A 22,650-nucleotide genomic window follows, 5' to 3' on the forward strand; every position below is an offset into this window, starting at 1 on the left:
TTCTTGTATCCCAACAACTATGCACTACTCTCCAAAAAGATGCTAGCATCCTCTTAATTGGCCCTCACCTACAGGAAGGCTAATTTTCCTTCCCTAGATGACCCAGAGGCCCGCCGCTGACAGCGCATCTTTAGAACAAGCTACTGGCTCACAGAACTGGCGTGTTGACTTGAGACGTCTCTGGTTATATGTGAGATGCAACACAGCACAAGGATTTCCATCACATCCTGACAACAGCCTCCACAGTCTGTCTGGAATGCCAAGCAAAGTATTACCAGCATCTTCTAGACTTTTATCCAACAGCCAAATGAGAGGAACTTCAAGTTCCTCTTGAGCTACCTCTTCATTTACTTCTTCTGGTTAGTATAACCATCGGACACAAGGCAGCTTCCAGAGAAATGCTGTCCATACGATCATGCAGGTCCTTGGACAGAGCCCTCCAGAAAAGAACATTCTGCAGTAGAGACTGTTGCTAAGAGAAAATGAGAATCTGAAATGCAGCCTATACCTGTCTGACCAATTGCTTTTTAAAAGTTTCACAACCGAGGTCCTGGCTCTGCTGTGTGACGTGACCTCTTGTGTCCTGGCGTCCTCACCTGTAAATGGGGGACCAGGAGCGCCGTCCACGTAGAGCTGCTGTGAGGCTGAACTGAGCTACCCCATGAGGAGCCCAGAACAGGGGCTGGCACGCTTTCTCCTCAGTCTCCTGACTGCAAAGGAGAGAAGGAAACAGAGACAAGGTCACCTTGCCACAGAGCATGGGCTCACTTGCTCATGGGAGCTGACCGTGAGCCTCTCCCGGTGCCACCTTCAAGTGGCATCACACTGGTAGCTCACGTTGGACATGACAGAAGCATTAGCACTGTAGAAATCGACAAATGCTACAAGCCAGGAGGTTTTTGTGCTTTTGTTTGGTTTTTGGTTTTGACTTTAAAAAAATTTTTTTATTATTATTTTTATTTTTGGCTGCATTGGATCTTCCTTTCTGCGCACAGGTTTTCTCCAGTTGCAGCGAGCAGGGGCTACTCTTCATTGCGGTGCGCAGGCTTCTCATCCTGGTAGTTTCTCTTGTTGTGCAACACGGGCTCTAGGCACGTGGGCTTCAGTGGTTGCAGCACGTGAGCTCAGTAGTTGCAGCACTCGAGCACTAGAGCATGTGGGCTTCAGTAATTGCGGCACGCGGGCTCTAGAGCACAGGCTCAGTAGTTGTGGCTCACAGGCTTAGTTGCTCTGGGGCATGTGGGATCTTCCTGGACCAGGGATAAAACCCATGTCCCCCACACTGGCAGGCGGACTCTTAACCACTGCACCACCATGGAAGCCCCGTGGCCAGGAGGTTTTTGACTCTCCCAGAGAGCCAGATATTAAACATTTACCAACACACCACTGGAATTCTATTGGTCTGGAAAAAAGCGACAATGTGAATCCATGGAGAGCAGCAGATACTTGTACAATCAGTCAAACAACAAACAAGACCATGTCTATACTGGGCACAGTCCACTGGGGGTGGCGGGGGGGGGGGACCAAAAAGAAGGGGGTGGGGTGGGAGGAACAGGTGAATAAAAATCTAAAATCAGAAGTGAAAAGAATAGCCACAGGACGCCCCTGGTGGCGCAGTGGTTAAGAATCCACCTGCTAATGCAGGGGACGTGGCGGAGCAACTAAGTCCGTGTGCCACAACTACTGAGCCCACGTGCCACAACTACTGAAGCCTGTGCACCTAGAGCCCGTGCTCCGCAACAAGAGAAGCCACTGCAATGAGAAGCCCACACACCACAACGAAAAGTAGCGCCCGCTCTCCGCAACTAGAGAAAACCCGTGCGCAGCAATGAAGACCTGTGCAGCCAAAAATAAATAAATAAATATATTTAAAATAAGTAAATAAAAATAAAGAGTATGCTTATTTAATAGTCTGTGTCCTTTTTTAAAATACTTATTTATTTACTATTTATTTTTGGTTGCGCCGGGTCTTAGTTGCTGCACGAGGGCTATTTAGTTGCAGCATGCGGACTTCTTAGTTGTGGCACGCAGACTTCTTAGTTGCGGCATGCAAACTCTTACTTGCAGCATGCATGTGGGATCTAGTTCCCCGACGAGGGATCAGAACCTGGGCGCCCCTGCACTGGGAGCGTGGAGTCCTACCACTGGACCACCGGGGAAGTCCCAATAGTCTGTTTCTGATAATGCCCAAATCTAAAATCTTGGGAGGGTTCTTTCTACTGGTTTTCGTGCATGGTGCCTTATTCCCTTGTGTGCTTGTCCAGTTTTGTCTGTGTGCTAATCAACATCCTTAAAAAATAGTCATAGGTGTTTTCTGCATTTTAGGATGATGGTAACTTCCTTCAGAGAGGTTTTATGTTTGGTCCCATTGCTGCCTGAAGGCATTACCAAACCAGAAAACCTTAAATTCATGCTTCATTTCCCTGAGCTACGAAGTAATATGAACCTGGGCTACAAATCCTCGCAAAGGCCGATCCATAGCCATAACTCTCCCCCTTTTCTCCTGCTACATTTAGTAAAAAGCTGGGGGCAAAGATGGAGTTAGGCAGGTACGCTTCTAGCTCACCCTGCCTCTGAGGGTACAGACTTTCAGAGCCCATTTAATATGAGGAGGGCCCCCTTTAGGTTCTCTACCTTGAGAGGACTTCACTTCAGAGGCCGGCAAGGACTCAGAAATCAAAGCCCCACTTTGTCCAAATCAGCAAATGTCCTTAAGGCAAAGGCAGATTCCATCCTATGGTGTTTAAATTACCTTTCTGGGTTCTCCCTTTGTTATATTTTGGTTTAAAACTTCCTTGCAATATTGTCAGTCTTTCTGATTTTTTTCTTTTCTTTTTTTTTTTCTCTTTGCCTGCACTGGGTCTTCGTCACTGCGTGCAGGCTTTTCTCTAATTGCGGAGAGCGGGGGCTACTCTTCGTTGCAGTGCACGGGCTTTTTATTGCAGCGGCTTCTCCTGTTGTGGAGCACGGGCTCTAGGCGCTGGGGCTTCAATACTTGTAGCTCACGGGCTCTAGAGCACAGGCTCAGTAGTTGCGGCACCCAGGCTCAGCTGCTCCATGGCATGTGGAATCTTCCAAAACCAGGGCTCAAACCCGTGTCCCCTGCATTGGTAGGCGGATTCCCAACCACTGCGCCACCAGGGAAGCCCTTGATTTTTTTCTTTAATCCAACAATTTTAATTGTTTTCCACAGGGTGGGGGATGGGAGGATAGCAGGTAGTCCAAATAATCTAGCCTAACAATTACCAAATACATAAAAACACTGACGTTTTTCTGTAAAATATACCTGATACACAATTCTATACTGAAGTTTATATTCTCTCATCACTTTGAGGACTTACTCCACTCTCTAGTGGCCTCTATTCATGCTAATGAGACATCCGTTGTCAACCTAACAGACACTCCTTTGTAGGTAATCTCTCTTTTACCTCTGGCTTAAGGTCTTTTTGTCTTTGTTGTTATACAATTTCAGTGTATGGGTGTGGGTTTCCTTTTACTTATACTGTTTAGGAAATAGTGTGCTTCCTAAATCTACAGATTTCTCTCTCATTAGTTTCTGAAAAGTCAACACTATTAACACTTTGAATAACGCCTCTCCTCCTTCTCCCTACTTTTCCATCCTGGGATTCCAACTACACAGTCACAGCACACTTTTATCCTACCCTCCACTTCTCTAGTCTCACTTTCCATCTCCCATCTCTCAATGCTGCACACTGGATAAGTTCTTCAGGTATATATTCCAGTTCACTAATTCTGCCTTCAGCCATGTTTAATTTATTTAATTCACATATATTGTTTTTAATTTCAACTTATTTTTCATTTCTGAAAGTTCTACCTGGAATCATTTTGATACCTTGGTTTTCATTACTAATTTTTATTCTATTTTGTATTTCTTCAAAAATTTCATACATTATTATATACACTGCATCTGATTATCCAATACCTGCAGACCTTGGGGTATCTAACCTGCCAACTCCTCACAATGGTGTGTGTCCTGAATATAGAATGAAGCTTGCTTAAACATAATCTACAGAAATCCCGAGGGCCTACACTGAGTATGCTTTGCTCTGAAAAGGATTTATCTTCTCTTCAGCAAGGGGCAAAAGAGTGCTATCATAATACTCACTGTTTCTTTTCTTTTCTTTTTCTCTTTTGGCTTTTGAAGAGTTAGCTTAATTTTTAAGCACCGAAGTGCTCCCGGGAAGTTGCACCTACTGTAATTTATCCAGCATCTAATCAGATTGCAATGGGCAAACCTTTTAGGGGCATCTACTACAGCTGGAGGCACAAGCCCCTCCCCCCCTTTTCAGCTTCTACTTGGAATGTGTTCTGATGGCGGCCATGACACATATAAGCCTATCTCACCTATTCCCCACGGGTGAGACACGGCATGTTCCTCACTACATATGCATGACTGTCCCTGTTTTATTTGGATTACCCTTTGGCTTGGAGAGACCAAGTAACTTTTCCACAACACAGCATCTCAAAACCAGACACAGGAGGGTCAAGAATCCCTAAAAGTCAGGACACTATATGCACATCTTCAAAACTAAAATTCGTGCTGTCATCCATCTTCGAATGTCCCCTTATACAGTATATTTGCATAAATTACACAATAAGACAGAATCAAAAACAATTATCTTACCTTCTGGGGAAACTCCTTGTTTAAATTTTGTATTTAGGCAAAATATAAAAACATTTGGGATTTTCTCTTGGAGTATATGCAACTTTAAGAAAAATTTTTTCATTCAGTAGACTTATAATCTCTTCACCTGAAAAATAAGAGGAAAAAAACTTATTTTAAGTTCTACTTCTGTAAAGTTAACTCACCAAAATGACAGGGAAAAGGAAAAAAAAATCATTAGCTTTACTCAGTATTTAAATTATCAGAACATTTCATGATTAAGAATCTAAAAACTCCCTTGTCCATGCCTGTTGTACAGACATTGGTACCAATGATACACACCCACTTTAAATCTGGTTAACTAACTCAATGGTTGGAATTTAAGGACATGAGAAGGACCTCTGTGAAGTTGTCTAGTTTCATGCCTACACACTATAACTATCAAGAGACACATATCCCGGTCACAAGATGACTGGACGGCTCACTGATGATCCATCACAACTTCTAGAAGAAAAGTGCTCCAAAGTGCTCCAGGTGTGATCCCTAACACCATTTCCAAATAACGTGACTAGCACTCCTTGGCGAAAGGACTGACTTCAAGGCATGCAACAGAAACACAGACCAGGGGGCTTCCCTGATGGCGCAGTGGTTAAGAATCTGCCTGCCAATGCAGGGGACACGGGTTCGAGCCCTGGCCCGGGAAGATCCCACATGCCGCAGAGCAACTAAGCCCGTGCGCCACAACTACTGAAGCCCACGCGCCTAGAGCCCGTGCTCTGCAACAAGAGAAGCCACCGCAATGAGAAGCCTATGCGCCAAAACGAAGAGTAGCCCCAGCTCACCACAACTAGAGAAAACCTGCGTGCAGCAACGAAGAACCAACGCAGACAAAAAAATTAAAAAATAAAATAAATATATTTTAAAAAAAAACACCACAGGGCTTCCCTGGTGGCGCAGTGGTTGAGAGTCCGCCTGCCAATGCAGGGGACACGGGTTCGAGCCCTGGTCTGGGAAGATCCCACATGCCGCGGAGCAACTGGGCCCGTGAGCCACAATTACTGAGCCTGCGCGTCTGGAGCCTGTGCTCTGCAACAAGAGAGGCCGCGATAGTGAGAGGCCCGCGCACCGCGATGAAGAGTGGCCCCCGCTTGCCACAACTAGAGAAAGCCCTCGCACGGAAACGAAGACCCAACACAGCCATAAATAAATAAATAAAGCAAACTGTCAACAAGTAAAAATAAATAAACACTATTATATTAAAAAAAAAAAAGAGTATAGGCTTTAAAAAAAAAAAAAAAAAAAAACACCACAGACCAGCAGAGCACAGGACTGTTCGTTCTGTATTTGCATGGAAGTCATGATTTTACCTTTTTCTAAAAAATTAATTTTTTTTTAATTTATTTTTTTGGCTGCGTTGGGTCTTCGTTGCTGTGCGCGGGCTTTCTCTAGTTGCGGCGAGTGGGGGCTACTCTTCGCTGCGGTGCGCGGGCTTCTCATTGCAGTTGGCTTCTCGTTGCGGAGCACGGGCTCTAGGCGTGCAGGCTTCAGCAGTTGTGGTTTGCAGGCTCTAGAGCGCAGGCTCAGCAGTTGTGGCGCATGGGCTTAGCTGCTCCGTGGCATGTGGGATCTTCCCGGACCAGGGCTCGAACCCGTGTCCCCTGCACTGGCAGGTGGATTCTTAACCACTGTGCCACCAGGGAAGCCCAATGATTTTACCTTTTGAAAATTATACTTTAGCAATAGGAGGGGTGACTGTTCTAGAATATAAGAGCCCTAAGAGACCTAATCATCAAATATAATATTTAGATCTTGTTTGGGTCCAATTAAAATGAATCAACTCGAAGAGTATATTTTTGAAGCTATTGGGGAAATCTGAATATGGACTGGTATTAGATGGTATTAAGGAATTACTGTAAATCTCTTAGTTGTAAAAGTGACATGACCACTATGTTTTTAAAAATAAAAACTTCGCTTATCTGTTAGAGAGAAAAAGTGAAGTATTCATGGATGAAATGACATTATTTCTTGGATTTACTTTTAAAACACTCCACCGAAACACAAGAACCAAACAAATTTTAAAAGTGTGAGAGAGATATTACTCAGCCATAAAAAGAAACGAAATTGAGTTATCTGTAGTGAGGTGGATGGACCTAGAGTCTGTCATACAGAGTGAAGTAAGTCAGAAAGAGAAAAACAAATACCGCATACTAACACATATATATGGAATCTAAAAAGAAAAATGGTTCTGAAGAACCTAGGGGCAGGGCAGGAATAAAGACACAGACATAGAGAATGGACTTAAGGATATGGGGAGGGGGAAGGGTAAGCTGGGACGAAGTTAGAGAATGGCACTGACATATATACACTACCAAACGTAAAATAGATAGCTACTGGGAAGCAGCTGCATGGCACGGGGAGATAATAAGCTCAGTGCTTTGTAACCACCTAGAGGGGTGGGATAAGGAGGGTGAGAGGGAGATGCAAGAGGGAGGGGATGTGGGGATATGACGCAAGAGGGAGGGGATGTGGGGATATACGTATGCATATAGCTGATCCACTTTATTATACAGCAGAAACTAACACAACACTGTAAAGCAATTATACTCCAATAATGATGTTTTTTAAAAAAATAGACAGTTCACAACATTAAAAAAAAAAGTGTGAGAGAAAAAGGGACAGATTAAAAAATAATAATAATAACTGGCAAAGTACCAATCACTGATAAAGCTGGGAGATGAGTACGTGGGTGTTCATTATGTTTTCTGTACATTTGTGTATTTTAAAATTTCATATAAAAGTCAAGCAAAAAAAAAGGCACTCGAAGTTGTGCTACTAAGCCAGGAATAAATCAGTGTTATCTCCTAAAATAGGAAAATCTTTTTACATCTGTGAAACGGAACAAAGGAAACTTCCTTTACAATAGAGTCAGGAGGCCAGAAGGGGAGCCCTCACCCACTGCTACTCAGCCTCAACCACAGACCCCCATGGAGGAAGGTTTCCCGTTTGCCCAGCAACTCAGCCAGTGAGAAACCATCACCACCCTGAACTCTCACTTTCCTCCAATGGACTTTTGTTCAAAATAGCCCCTCCCAACTTCCTCCTTTTTCTCTACAAAGTAACCTTCCTCTGCTTTGTTCCGTGAGACCTGCCTATGGCTTTTGCTATTGCTTGCTTGTGCTGAATTGCAACTCTCTGCTATTCCCAAAGAAACCCATTTTGCTGGTAAAATAACTGGCTGTTTTACTTTTAAAATTGGCACATCTAACATTTCAAAATTATTAAGCTAAATAATTCAAAATTGGCTTTTCAGCACTTTATACACAGTTTCAAAATAAGGAAGTATCTCTGTAAGGGCCCTAAGACCTCTACATTCTGACTTTGAACCAGTGCTTCTATAACATACATGTTCTTGACCAATTCTACTTAGTCTGAGCTGGAGGAAACCCGAAGCAGCCGGGACATCACGGCGGACACGCAGCCAGGGAATGAGTGACACCTTCTCCTCAGCGGGCACGAATTCTGAGCATCCTCCCCGTGCTTGCACTCCCTGGCAGCGTCACCCTCTCCCATGTCCTCCCACTGCAGGTACGAGCGTTCTGTCACCAGTGTCCTCCAGCCCAGACCCCGCGGGTTCTTCTTCTCAGCAGGCCCTCAGGATCTCATTCTGTAGCCTGGTTCTCCTGTGACACCTTTCTCCCAAGCCCTATCCCCACCTCCTTCCCTAAATACATGAATTCCCTTCATGTCCACCCAGGTAAGGCCACCTCTGCTCTCCCACCCAGGCATCCCGAACTAGAAAGGGGTCAGCATTCTCATAGGTCCCATCACTATCTTCTATGCTTCCTAATACCTTCATTCAAATACCTGTTTTTGATACTTTTGCTTCTGGCCAAGACGAAATAACAGGGACGAGATTTACAAATGAAATGGTTTTCAAGACACTGGCTATCCTGCAGTGACGAACAGTGATCCCTGACAGGAGGGAAACAAGAGGAGCCCTTTAACTGCCCAGCCTCCTGCCTGACAAGTAGTTCTGGGTAACAGCAGAGACACCAGGTGGGGTCCAGCAGTCCCCCGAGGCGAAGAAACAGCACTGGGAGTCCAGGAAGGCCAAGGCACTAGAGTCCACAGGCAGAGCACTGGAAGGGACAGAGTCGTAGACAGCGCTGAGGATCTGCGGGCTCCAGCCAGGTACTGATCAACAGAAGTGTGTAAGAAAGGCATCCAAGCCAGGGATTAGTGGGAACCACCCTCCAATTTCACACGGGGCCAAGGAGAGTTACTCTTCCTCCCAGTCACAGTGGAAAATTTCCTAATTTCGGGGCATTGGACAAAGTACTCAGTAGACTTTTGCCTCAGTGGTGGGGCAAAGTGACTCAACACTGGACTCAATATTACTCTGGTCCCACCTAACAAAGCCTAAAAGCCAGACCCACAGAATCAAACTGTTTCTGAGTAATTTAACAACATTCCAGAACAAAGGTCAAGAATATTTATAGAAATACAAAAATACCCAGCATCCAACAAGATAAAAGTCACAGTGTCTTGGCATCCAATCAAAAATGACCAGACATGCAAGGAAGCAGGAAAACACAAACCATAATCAACCTAGAAAAGACACAGATGATAAAATTAATAGACAAGGACAGTTAAGCAGCTGTTGTAACCGTACTCCGTATGTTCAAAAACCTAGAGGAAATATTAGACGTGTTAGAGACATGAGAGATATACGAAGACCCAAACAGAATCATAAATATACTCTTAATCCAAAAAAAGGCAGAAAAAGAGGAAAAGGGAACAGAGGGCACACTGCAAGCCTCGACCAGGCCACGCTAAGTGGGGCCACCACTCAACACAGTCTCAGTTCTCTTTCCTCATCCCCACCCACCTCCCCAACCACACCAGCACCCACTGCTTCTTAAATATGCTGCTTCTTAAATACAGCTGACACCTTGGCACCTGGGTCCCCTCTGCCTGGAAAACCCTTCGTCACATCTTCCTACCTGGCAAATTCCTGTCTGCTCCTCAAGTCCGAAATTCACCAAAAACCACTTCTGTCAGGTCACTGAGTCCTTTCTCAGTGCTCTCACAAGAGCACTTCCAGAGAATCAACACACTATAATTATCTAGTTTTATATATTTTTATTTATTCTGAATTATGAAAAAATTTAAAATATAAAAAGGTCCAGAGAAGAATATAACAAATATCCATGTATTGGGATTTAATAAATGTTACCATTTGCTCACATATGCCGCCTACTTTAAAAAAAATAAATTGTTTCTAATACACTGAAGAATTGACAACCTATTCAACTCCCTTTATCCACAGAGATAATCATTAATTCGCAGTATCCATAACTTCATTCTTTTACTACTTACATAACTATAAGTAATGCATTATTTTAAGAGTATATTTAGGACCTCCCTGGTGGCACAGTAGTTAAGAATCCACCTGCCAACGCAGGGGACACAGGTTCGAGCCCTGGTCCGGGAAGATCCCACACACCACGGAGCAACTAAGCCTGTGCGCCACAACTACTGAGCCTGCGCTCCAGAGCCCGCATGCCACAACTACTGAAGCCCACATGCCTAGAGCCCGTGCTCCACAACAAGAGAAGCCACCACAATGAAAAGCCCGTGCACCACAACAAAGAGTAGCCCCAGCTCGACACAACTAGAGAAAGCCCGCGTGTGGCAACGAAGACCCGATGCAGCCAAAATAAATTAATTAATTTTAAAAAATAAAAAATAAAAACAAGTATTTGGAGGTACCGGAGACCAATCAAGAACATGCAGAAACTGGAGGGAACACGATCTCTGTCAGAAGGAGAGCAAGGAGGAAAGAGGCCAGAGTTCAGGGCTACCAGCATGGCTGAAAATCAAACAGGAAAATCAGAAAAGGGAGCCCCCCCAAACCTACATTAAATTCCTCCCAAATCCTTGGCTGACTCCTAAACAGCATGTGGTGGGATGAGACACCAAGAAACCAAGCAGAAAAATAGGTCAAACTCAAAGAAATAGAGAGTAGAAAAGAGGCCAGGGGGCAGGAGGGTGCAGGGAGAGGTTGGTAAAAGGGAGCAAACATTCAGCTATAAGATGAGGAAGGTCTGAGGATCGGATATAAGAATATGGTGATTGGGCTTCCCTGGTGGCGCAGTGGTTGAGAGTCCACCTGCCGATGCAGGGGACACGGGTTCGTGCCCCGGTCCAGGAGGATCCCACATGCCGCGGAGCGGCTGGGCCCGTGAGCCATGGCCGCTGAGCCTGCGCGTCTGGAGCCTGTGCTCCGCGACGGGAGAGGCCACAACAGTGAGGGGCCCGCGTACCGCAAAAATAAATAAATAAATAAATACAGTATCTGAAATTAAAATGTCACTGGACGGAATAAATAACCGAATGAGCACAAAGAAAAGCAGGGGATTTGAAAACAGATGAAAAGAAAATATACAAATGTAAACAAAGAGAGAAAGAAGAATTTTGAAAATACCAACACATTCGAAACCTGTGGGACAACATCAAACAATCTAAAATAGATATCACTGGAGGGACTTCCCTGGTGGTCCAGTGGGTAAGACTCCACATGCCTAATGCAGGGGGCCCGGGTTCAATCCCTGGTTGGGGAACTAGATCCTACATGCACGCCACAACTAAGAGTTTGAATGCTGCAACTAAGAGTCCACAGGCTGCAACTAAAAAAAAAAAAAAAAAAAAATCCTGTGTGCTGCAACTAAGACCCAGAGCAGCCTAAATAAATAAATATTAAAATAAAATATATTTTATTTTATTGGAGTCCCGAGAAGACAGATGATGAGGCAAAAGAATTATTTAAGAGGCAATGGCCAAAAAGTTTCCAAAGTTGATTAAATACATCAACCCACAGATCCAAGAAAGATAAACACAAAAACAGCATACCTAGAAGATTATAGCCAAACTGAAAAGTTTTTAATAAAGAATTTATTTAATAAAAATAAATATACAGGGGGCTTCCCTGGTGGCGCAGTGGTTGAGAGTCCGCCTGCCGAAGCAGGGGACATGGGTTCGTGCCCCGGTCCAGGAAGATCCCACATACCGCGGAGCGGCTGGGCCCGTGAGCCATGGCCGCTGAGCATGCACGTCCAGAGCCTGTGCTCCGCAACGGGAGAGGCCACAACAGTGAGAGGCCCGCGTACCGCAAAAAAAATAAAAATAAATAAATAAATAAATAAATATACATCTTAAACACAGCAGGAAAAAGTGTATCAGGTAAACAAAAGTAAGAATGATAGCTGATTCCCCATCAGAAACAACAGAAACTAAAAGACAACAGAACAACTTTTTCAAAGTGCTGGGAAAAAAAGCTGTCAACCTAGAATTATCCAGCAAAAATATCCTTCAAAACTGAAGGGCAAATGAAGACTTTTTCAGACAAACAAAAGTTGAGTGATTCTGTCCCCAGTATACCCACAACATGCAAAATACTGAAGGAAGTGCTTCAAGCCAAAGGAATATGATCCCATACAGAAATCCAATCTACAAAAAGAAATGAAGACCTTCCCAACTCACACTCTCTGGGGCCGGTAATACCCTGATACCAAAACAAAAGATATCATACGGGAGGGACTTCCCTGGTGGCGTAGTGGTTAAGAATCCACCTGCCAACACAGGTTCAAGCCCTAGTCTGGGAAGATCCCACATGCCCCGGAGCAGCTAAGCCCATGCGCCACAACTACTGAGCCTGTGCTCTAGAGCCCACAAGCCACAACTACTGAGCTCGTGTGCCACAACTACTGAAGCCCACATGCCTAGAGCCTGTGCTCCACAACAAGAGAAGCCACCGACCGCAATGAGAAGCCCATGCACCGCAACGAGGAGTAGCCCCCACTCGCCGCAACTAGAGAAAGCCCGCGCACAGCAACAAAGACCCAACACAGCCAAAAATAAATTTAAAAAAAATTTTTAAAAAAGATATCGTACGGGGAAAAAAGGTCATATACAAATATCACATGAATATATATAATATATGCAAAAATCCTTAACAAAACACTAGTAAACCAAATCTAGCCACTTTTTTTTTTTTTTTTGCGGTATGCGGGTCTCTCACTGTTGTGGCCTCTCCCGTTGCGGAGCACAGGCTCCGGACACCCAGGCTCAGCGGCCATGGCTCACGGGCCCAGCCGCTCCGCGGCATGTGGGATCTTCCCGGACCGGGGCACGAACCCGTGTCCCCTGCATCGGCAGGTGGACTCTCAACCACGTCGCCACCAGGGAAGCCCTAGCCACTTTTTTTTGTTTTGTTTTTTGGCTGTGGCACACGGCATGTGGGATCCTAGTTCCCTGACCAGGGATTGAACCCATGCCCCCTGCAAAGGAAGTGTGGAGCCCTAACCACTGGACTGCCAGGGAATTCCCCCTCAGCCACATTTAAAAAGGATTATACACCCCACACTAAGGGGATTTATCCTAAGAATGCAAAGTTGCTTTAACATCTGAAAATTAATTAATACAACACATCATATTGATAGGATAAAGGACAGAAACCAAATAATCATCCCAACAAATGTAGAAAAGGCATTTGACAAACTCCAACACCGCTTCATGGTAAAAACTTTCCATAAAATAGAACCAGAAAGCAACCTCCTCAACCAATGAAGACCCACTATCACCACTTCCATTCAACATTGTATTAGAGGTTCTAGCTGGTACTACAAAGAAAAACAAATAAAAGGCATAATAATTGGAAAGAAAAACTGTCTTCACTCACAGATGATATGATTATATAGACAGAAAACACAAAGGAATATACAAACCTACCATGAGAACTGATAAGTGAATTGAGCAAAGTTGTAAGATACATGATAAGTATACATAAACCAACTGTGTTTTTGTACATTAAGTAGTTGAGGGACTTCCCTGGTGGTCCAGTGGGCAAGACTCCGAGCTCCCAATGCAGGGGGCCTGGGTTTGATCCCTGGTCGGGGAACGAGATCCCTCATGCATGCCACAACTAAGAATCCACATGCCACAACTAAGAAGCCCGCATGCTGCAACTAAAAGATCCCGCATGTCGCAACTAAGATGCCACGTGCCACAATTAAGACCCGGTGCAGCCAAAATAAAATAAATAAATAAATATTTTTAAAAATACTTATTAAAAAAACAAGTAGTTGAAAAACAATATAAAAGTATTTTAAATAACATCAAAAATATCAAGTACCTACAAACATACTTAATGAAAAAAGTGTACTTTTCACACTGAAAATTACAAAACGTTGCTGAGAAAAATTAAGGAAAATTTAAATGAATGGAGAGATATACCATTTGCACAGAAGACTCAAAGTTAATAACTCAATTCTAAAAGTGATCTATAGATTCAATGTAATCCCAACCGCAGTCGGCACGACGGGCTTTCCATCATGGAACCATGGCCCAGTTTGTCCGTAACCTCGTGGAGAAAGCCGTGGCGCTGGTCAGCGCTGCTGTGACTTACTCGAAGCCTCTGAAGCCTTGACTGGCCACATTCTGGCACTATGCCAAGGTTGAGCTGGTTCCTCCAACCCCTGCTGAGATCCCTACAGCTATTCAAAGCTTGAAAAAAATTATCAATAGTGCTCAAACTGGTAGCTTCAAACAGCTAACAGTTAAGGAAGCTCTATTGAATGGTTTGGTGGCCACTGAGATGTGGATGTGGTTTTATGTTGGCGAGATCATAGGCAAGCGTGGCATCATTGGCTATGTTTGAAGACCAATCTTTGCTTTGTTATTTGGGTGTTCTTGGACCATGTGTAAGCAGACTTCTACTTGAATAAAATAAGATAATGTGCCAAAATCAGTGTTTTCTCTGTCAAGCACTACATGGAAGGTCACAATTTTTCTTGATATTAAGTTGGGTTGTCTTTTGCTTTAATACATTAATACAGCTCTAAATGCATGTCTTTGCTTAGCCTGCTATTGGAAAGGATAGATATGAATATACCAACCTGGTACATGTATACATGAGGATACCATTTTACTTTGAAGGCTTGAAATGAACATTTAAGCTTAATTTTAGAGAAGTTGGGGAAAGGCTTTGAGAAAACAAGAACTTGTTCCAGTAGGAGAAAAATAATGCCATGTGCCAAACATGGTATATACTAGTTAAATCACCTAGTATAAAGAATACAATCTGGACTGTTTTTTTTTTTTTTTTTAAATTTTATTTATTTATTTATGGCTGTGTTGGGTCTTCGTTTCTGTGCGAGGGCTTTCTCTAGTTGTGGCAAACGGGGGCCACTCTTCATCGCGATGCGCAGGCCTCTCACTATCGCGGCCTCTCTTGTTGCAGAGCACAGGCTCCAGACGCGCAGGCTCAGTAATTGTGACTCACGGGCCCAGTCGCTCCGCGGCATGTGGGATCTTCCCAGACCAGGGCTCGAACCCATGTCCCCTGCATCGGCAAACAGATTCTCAACCACTGCGCCACCAGGGAAGCCCCTGGACTGTTTTTCTTTGCTAAAATCAGAGAAAGACCCCTTGGACAACAGCTGTGTCTGTAAATGTAGGGGTACTTTTTGTCAATTTGAATATAGCTTCCCCAAAAGAGACCAGCCAGGTGATATTCTGTGTGTCTCTGTAACATCTTTAACACTAGGACAAAGAATGAAAGCAATGACCTATGTTTTCAATCTAATTTTGATATGTTATTAATCTCTTTTTTTTTAAAGACCTATCTTTACAAAAATAAAATATCCTATAGATATTTAACAGGATTATCGTTTAGTAGCGTCCATGGGTCAAAATAGTATATTATGTCCTGAAATAAATACAAGTGATTGGTTAAAAAAAAAAAAAAAGTAATCCCAACCAACCTCCAGCAAAAATTCCTATCCAAATTGAAGAGCTTATTCTAAAACTGGCAAGATAATTTTGCACAGGAATAAAGGTGGAGGTCTCACACTACCTGATTTCCAGACTGACCATAAAATTACAGACATTAAGACAGCATGGTGTTGGCACAGGATAGAAATATAGACCAATGGAACATAACAAAAAGCCCAGAAATAAGCCTGCATACACATGTTCAATTAATTCATAACGAACACTCCCATGCAATTTAAAGGAGGAAAAAGAGTTCTCAACAAACGATGCTAGAATGATTGTGTAACTCATACAGGGAAAAAAATGTACACTTTTTCCACCTCACACAAAAAATCATGCAAGATAGATCATTCATAAAGGAGATCAATATTTGCTTGGACGTGGAGGGGCAAAAAAGAGTGGGAAGGAAGGATCCAAAGGGGCATTAGGAAATTTGAGAAACGATGGATACATTCCCTATCTTGACTGTGGTGATGATTTCACAGGTGTACACATATGTCAAAAGTTATAAAATTTTACACTTTAAACGTGTAGTTTATTATACGTCATTCGTATCTCAATAAAGCTGTTTAAAAGAAAAAGAGCGGGACTTCCCTGGTGGTCCAGTGGTTAAGACCCCATGCTCCCAATGCAGGGGGCCTGGGTTTGATCCCTGGTCGGGGAACTAGATCCTGCATGCCGCAACTAAGAGCCCACATGCCGCAGCCAAATAAATAAATAAATACAAGACCCGGCGCAGCCAAATAAATAAATACAAAAATAAATAAGTAAATATTTTTTAAAAAAATAAAATGAGGAATCATAAACCTGAATACAAAAACTACCACTATAAAGCTTCTACAAAGACAAAACATTGGACAGTATCTTCACAATTCTGGTACAGGCACAATTGTCTTACAACACATAAAAAACGTAAAAATAAAATATTGACCAATTTTGACTTCATCCAAATTAAAATTTTCTGCTCGTAAAAAAATACCATTGGGGGGACTTCCCTGTTGGTGCAGTGGTTAAGAATCCGCCTGCCGGGCTTCCCTGGTGGCGCAGTGGTTGTGAGTCCGCCTGCCGATGCAGGGGACACGGGTTCGTGCCCCGGTCCGGGAAGATCCCACATGCCGCGGAGCGGCTGGGCCCGTGAGCCACGGCCACTGAGCCTGCGTGTCCGGAGCCTGTGCTCCGCAACGGGAGAGGCCACAACGGTGAGAGGCCCGCGTACCGCAAAAAAAAAAAAAAGAATCCGCTTGCCAATGCTGGGGACACAGGTTCGATCCCTGGTCCAGGAAGATCCCACATACTGCGGAGCAACTAAGCCTGTGTGCCACAACTACTGAGCTTGCACTCTATAGCCCGTCACAACTACTGAGCCCACGTGCCACAACTACTGAAGCTCATGCACTCTGGGGCCCATGTGCCGCAACTACTGAGCCCGCATGCTGCAACTACTGAAGCCCGCACACCTAGGTCCTGTGCTCCGCAACAAAAGAAGCCATCGCAATGAGGCAATGAGAAGCCCATGCACTGCAACAAAAAGTAGCACCCACTCGCCACAACTAGAGAAAACCCGTGCACGGCAACAAAGACCCAATACAGCCAAAAATAAATAAAATTTTAAAAAAAAAGGATACCATTAAGAAACAAATAGGCAAACCACAAAATAGGAAACAACATTCACCCCTCACTTCCTCTCCTCCTCCCACTCCCTCATTGTATATGTATGTATGTACATACACACAAATATCATAAAGGACTTACAACCAGAATATTTTTTTGAATTTCTAAAACTGAATAATAAAGACAATCCAACAAAAAGTGGACAAAAGACCTGACGCTTCGCAAGAGATACACAAATGGTCAAAAAGCGTATGAAAAGTTGCTCACCACTGTTATTAAAACCATAATGAAATACCACTACGACCTGAATTAAAATTAGAAAGACTGACAATATCAAGAGTTGGTATGCATGTGGAGAAACTAGAACTCTCATACATTACTGATGGGAGTATGAAATGGTACCAGTTTGGAAAACTGTTTAGCATTTTTTGTTTTGTTTTGTTTTTTAAATTTATTTGGTTGCACCGGGTCTCTTGCTGTGCATGGGCTTTCTCTAGTTGCAGTGAGTGGGGGCTACTCTTCATTGCAGTGTGCAGGCTTCTCATTGTGGTGGCTTCTCTTGTTGTGGAGCATGGGCTCTAAGTGTGCAGGCTTCAGCAGTTGTGGCACGCAGGCTCAGCAGTTGTGGCTCTTGGGCTCTAGAGTGCAGGCTTAGTAGTGGCACACGGGCTTAGTTGCTCCATGGCATGTGGGAATCTTCCCAGACCAGGGCTCGAACCCATGTCCCCTGCATTGGCAGGCAGATTCTTAACCACTGTACCACCAGGGAAGTCCCTGTTTGGCATTTTCTAAAAACAAATTAAACATATATCTATACTATGACCCAGCAATTCCACTCCTAGATATTTACTCAAAAGATATAACATATGTCCACAAAAGAACGTACAATAAACTCAGTGACTTTACTCACAACAGCTAAAAAGTGAAAGCAACCCAAATGTCTATCAATAAGAAAAATATTTTCACACAAAGGAATACTACTCAAACTATAAAACTATAGACACAGGCATCAAAATCAATAAATTTCAAAAACATTATCTGAGTAAAAGAAGACTGACACAAAAGAGCATATACTTTATGACTCCATTTACATGACGTTCAAGGATGTGCAAAATGAATCTGTAAAAATAGAAATCAGAACAATTGTTGCCTTGCGATTTTGAAGGATGGCTTTAATACCTGAAAAGGGACACAAAGAAAAACTTTTAGGGGTGACAGAAATGTTCTATATCTTGACATGAGTGATGGACACACGGGTGTATACATTTGTTAAAATTCATCAAACTTATATACTTAGGATCTGTACCTTGCATTGGGTGTAAAATACGCTTCAATAATTTTTAAAGGGTGGAATATTTTTAAAGAAATAAAAGATTGCACATTCTGTGTTAAAAAGAGAGCTGCTTGCTGTATATGGACATGACATGATTTCCAAGAGGAAGAGGACAGCTGATGGACAGGGTGAGAATGATACACATTTTGGTGTCCTTTGAATTTTATGCTGAGTTCAGATTACCATGTGCATAACCACCCATTGGAGTCTGACCACATGAGTTGAGTCCTGGCTCTCCCATTTATTTACCGCTACCCTTGGGTACATTACTTGTTTGTGCCTCAGTGTTCTCACATGAATATTAACAGGTATATTAAGAGTAATGACCTCATTAACTTGTTTTTAAGAATTAAATGGACTTCTCTGGCGGTCCAGTGGTTAAGGCTCCGGGCTTCCAATGCAGCAGGCGCAGGTTCGATCCCTGGTAGGGGAACTAAGAGCCCACATGCCGCATGGCATGGCCAAAAAAAAAAAAAAAAAAAATTAAATGATTACTGGGTTAGATGTCAAAATATAGAATTTAGCACTGGTTTTCACTCTCTGGTCTATAGTAAATTCTGCACAAGTCACGTACTCACTTTATGTCAAAATGTTATGTCTCATGAAAATACAAAGCTAACAAAAGGTAAAGCACTTTGTTCTTAAAAAAAAAATCAGGAATTCCCTGGCTGTCCGGTGGTTAAGACTTGGACTTTCACTGCCCTGGACCCAGGTTCAATCCCTGGTCAGGGAACGAAGATACCACAAGGCGCGGTGCGGCCAAAAAAAAAAAAAAAAGTAATAAAGATTAAATGAGGCACTTTATTTTTTTTAATGAGCTACTTTAAAAAGTGGCTGGGCTTGTTTTTCTAAATGAAGTTTTATTGGAACACATACATGCACGAACACCAAAGTGCCTAAAACATAATCGATTACCGTTATTATTCAAAAATGTAAAAACAGTACTTTAAAAGTTAGCCTTTTCCTTAACCAAAAGAAAAAGGGGAGGAGAGGCTTGAATCAGCCAGCCTGGGATGCAAATTCTGGCTCTATCACTTGTTTGTTGTATATCTTAGTTTCTTCATCTATAAAACAGTAAAATAATAGTTCCTATACCCTAGGGTTCCTGTGAGGATTAAATAATTCATATTAAGCATTTAAGACAGCAGCACACAATAAATGATCAAAGTGTTCTGCTGCGTGTGTGTGCAAACAGCCATCTCCTAGGGTTCAAACATTATCCTGTGCTGAGGTCGTATACCTGCAGCCTGACCTCTCCTCTGGGCTCCAGATTCTTCCGCGAGATTCCTTCTCCCTAACTGCCCTTTAACTTGTCCGACTTCTCCCACTACTTTCAGCCACAAGAAAGCCTTACTTTCCGCCTCCAACCTAAAACAACTCCCCTGCAACTGCCACCACCACCCCCAGCTTCCCCATCCACGCATCCAAAGTGCCCCAGTCCACCCATGTACACCATCAATAAGCCCAGAAATCATCCCGAGTCCTCTCTTCCCCTCACACCCCTCTCCTAATCCATCAGCACGTCCCAATAGCTCTACCTCCAAAATCACTCCCTCAGTCGTCACCAAGGTCTAAACCACAAACACACTCACTCCCAATGCCTCGTCTCTCCCCCTCCTATTCAGGTGTTGATGGCCCTCCCCAACTCAATCTCCAGCCTGGGTCCCTCAAACTCAGACTCAACAGCCTGCAAGGAACAGCATGATTGGAAGGCCAATGCCCTAACCAAGGCTCTTGTGTGTCTCCCCCTTACCCTGGCCACGTATCAGTCTTATCTAGGTTCCTGGAGGTCCACCTCAGGGCCTTTGCATGTGCTGCCCCCTCGGTCTAGAAGTCTCTGTCCCCGACTCTTCTCATAGCCAGCTGCTTCTTGCCTTCCAGAGCTTAGCTGACGTGACAGTTTGAGATGCCAAAAGGGAAGAGAAGCCAGAAAGGAAGGGACATGAAGAAGAGGTGAACAGCTGAGAGTGCCAGTGAGGGCCTGGGCACTGAGAGGCCAAGGGCATGGCAGGAAGAGGCCATGGGGGGAGGTGACAGGTGGTGAAAGAGTAACACGCTGGAAAAGGCCCTAAGGACAAGACAGGTGGGTACAGGGACAAAATGGGGGAGTGGGTACCGTGAAATGCAGGAACTAAGCGGAAGTGACAGGCTGAATGAGCTGGAGGTGACAGGGCAGGGGCCAGTACCAAAGTGGGAGCGGTCAGTAACAAGTGGGTGGACGATGCAGGTAGTTAGGCTGTAAGGACACAAAGCAGAAGTGGGGGTGTGTGGAAGACGTCACGGTGACGGTGGGAGGACATTCAATGGGCCCGTAAAGTACATGAGAGAAGGTGACAGGTGTGAAGGGAAGGGGTGATGGAGATGAGGGAAGAAATGGGGCTGTGAGGGGTACGGGGGTGACAGAATGGGGGTAGGTGACTGGAGACACATGAGCTCACATGGTAATGGAAAGGGGACAGTAGCAGGGAGAGGAGCCAGTGAGTGGATAAGGGGACTGATGACAGCGGGCAGCGGAGAGTCCCACATCGACAGGCAGGAGACCGGCCCTGGAGGGCACTGCGAGGCGTAGCACTGGCAGGTGGGTCAGGGCACTGCCGGGAAGGGTGCCTAACAGAGAGGCGTCAGGGAGGAAGCAGTGAGGAGGGGAGTGGGCACACCGACAATCTTGGGAGGACTGATGGGGGATCTCGCCTGGGGGGCACTGATGTTGGGGGCATTGGCAGCACAGGGGGAGGAAGGACATTAGGGGGAGGTTACTGACAGGGAGGAGGGCACTTGGGGGGGTCACTGATGTGGGAGACACTGACTGGAAGGGCACCACAGGTGGGGGTGAACACCGCTTTGGGGGACTCTGAGGGGGTAAAGGAGGCGGGAGGGCACTGACATGGGGCACTAACGGAGTGGAGGTCACTGGTGCGGGTGGACCGTCATGGGAGACACTGGTGGTGGACACGGACACGACGTCACTGTCAGGGGTGGACGCCGTTGTAGAGGACACTGACGGGGCGGGCACTGACCTGGGGGACGCTGACCTGGGGGACGCTGACAAGGGTGGGCGCCGACAAGGCGAGCATCACGGCGGCAGCGACGGGCGGGGCGTGGACGCTGACAAAGGGGTGGACACTGAGGGGGCAGCGACAGGCAGAGGGTGGACGCCGACATGAGGACACTGACGGGGTGGCCCCTCCGGGCCCGGCCAGCTAGTACCGCCGGCTCTGAGGGGCGGCCGCACTCACCTGCCCCGCGGGCCGGGCGTCGCGGCGGCTCCTCGGAGGCCCGGGTGGAGGCCAGGGCGCGGGCGGAGGCGAAGCCCGGGCGGCCTGGGGCGGGCCGCGCGCACATGGGCCCGGCCGGGCGAGGCGCCCACGAATACGGCGCCTACAGACTCAGCCCGGCGGACCGGCGGCTCGGGACCGGCTCGGGCCGCGGGCGGCGCTCCGGTCACTCCAAAATGGCGGTGGCGGCGGCCGGGCGCGCGCACGCCGGGGGCGGGGCCTCGTGCGGGGGCTCGCGCTCGCAGCGGGGCGGGGCCTATAGGTGGGCGGGGCCCATGTTGGGCGGGGCCGCGCGGGGTGAGGCGGGCGCGGCTTCGTCCTCCGCTGGTCCTTCTGAGGTATCGCAAAATTTCTGCACGAGCGTAAGTAAGTTTTGATGGGCTAATGCGTTTGCGGTGATACATTTTCTAACACAACATCATCAACAGAACAACCCCTCCGGAGGCCTGAAACGATTTGAGGGTCACACATCTGGGGCAGGGGTATCTCTGCTCCCTGGGAGCCTTCCTCTAAGGCTGAAGGCCTCTGCGACTGGGGCAGCTGGGTGTCTCCTGAGCACCTTGGGCACGTGGCGTGGACACGGCCAGAGCAACCGTGAGCAGTGGTCAGCTCTCCGTCCTCTCTACTACCCGGACTGGGAGCGTCGGAGCAGCAGCCACCAGACCCATGGTTTTTCCAGGTGCCCCCCAGGTTCTCGTAGTATTTTGCACATTAAAATATGTACCCATTCGGCATTTGTCGGAGTTGTTTGACTCAATCAAACTGATCTCTAAAATGAGAATTGTTATTTCAGGTGGCAGCGTGAACCATGGGAGACGTTGGAAAAAGAAATGGAACACGTAAGGAACATCTAACGTTCTTGCCAGTCATCCCCTTACTGCCTCTCAGCTTCCAATGCACGTGGTCCGTGGCGGAGACGGATCTGACCCCTGGCCATGCTGAGCCTTGGCGGCAGAGGGAGCGGGAGAGGTTGC

At 45.5% G+C, this 22,650-nt stretch overlaps 1 protein-coding gene and 1 pseudogene across 7 annotated transcripts in view; one reads left to right on the forward strand and one right to left on the reverse strand.

The window, feature by feature from the left end:
* Positions 1 to 21,840, reverse strand: part of PPP6R2 (protein phosphatase 6 regulatory subunit 2) — an 84,337-nt gene extending 62,497 nt beyond the window's left edge. For 4 of the 7 annotated variants that reach the window (XM_060164542.1, XM_060164541.1, XM_060164539.1 and 1 more), the window contains exons 1-3: positions 21,638 to 21,840; positions 4,646 to 4,772; positions 597 to 710 (exon numbers count right to left, since the gene is read on the reverse strand). The gene's annotated coding sequence lies outside the window, so the exon portion shown is untranslated. The remainder of the gene's footprint in view (positions 1 to 596; positions 711 to 4,645; positions 4,773 to 21,637) is intronic. The other 3 variants (XM_060164545.1, XM_060164544.1, XM_060164540.1) reach the window with 2 other exon arrangements.
* LOC132528615 (ATP synthase subunit g, mitochondrial-like) lies at positions 14,025 to 14,776 on the forward strand (annotated as a pseudogene).
* Positions 21,841 to 22,650: the final 810 nt, after the last annotated feature.

The sequence above is a fragment of the Lagenorhynchus albirostris genome, chromosome 11 (genome assembly GCF_949774975.1).
Source record: "Lagenorhynchus albirostris chromosome 11, mLagAlb1.1, whole genome shotgun sequence".
Lineage (NCBI taxonomy): Eukaryota > Metazoa > Chordata > Mammalia > Artiodactyla > Delphinidae > Lagenorhynchus > Lagenorhynchus albirostris.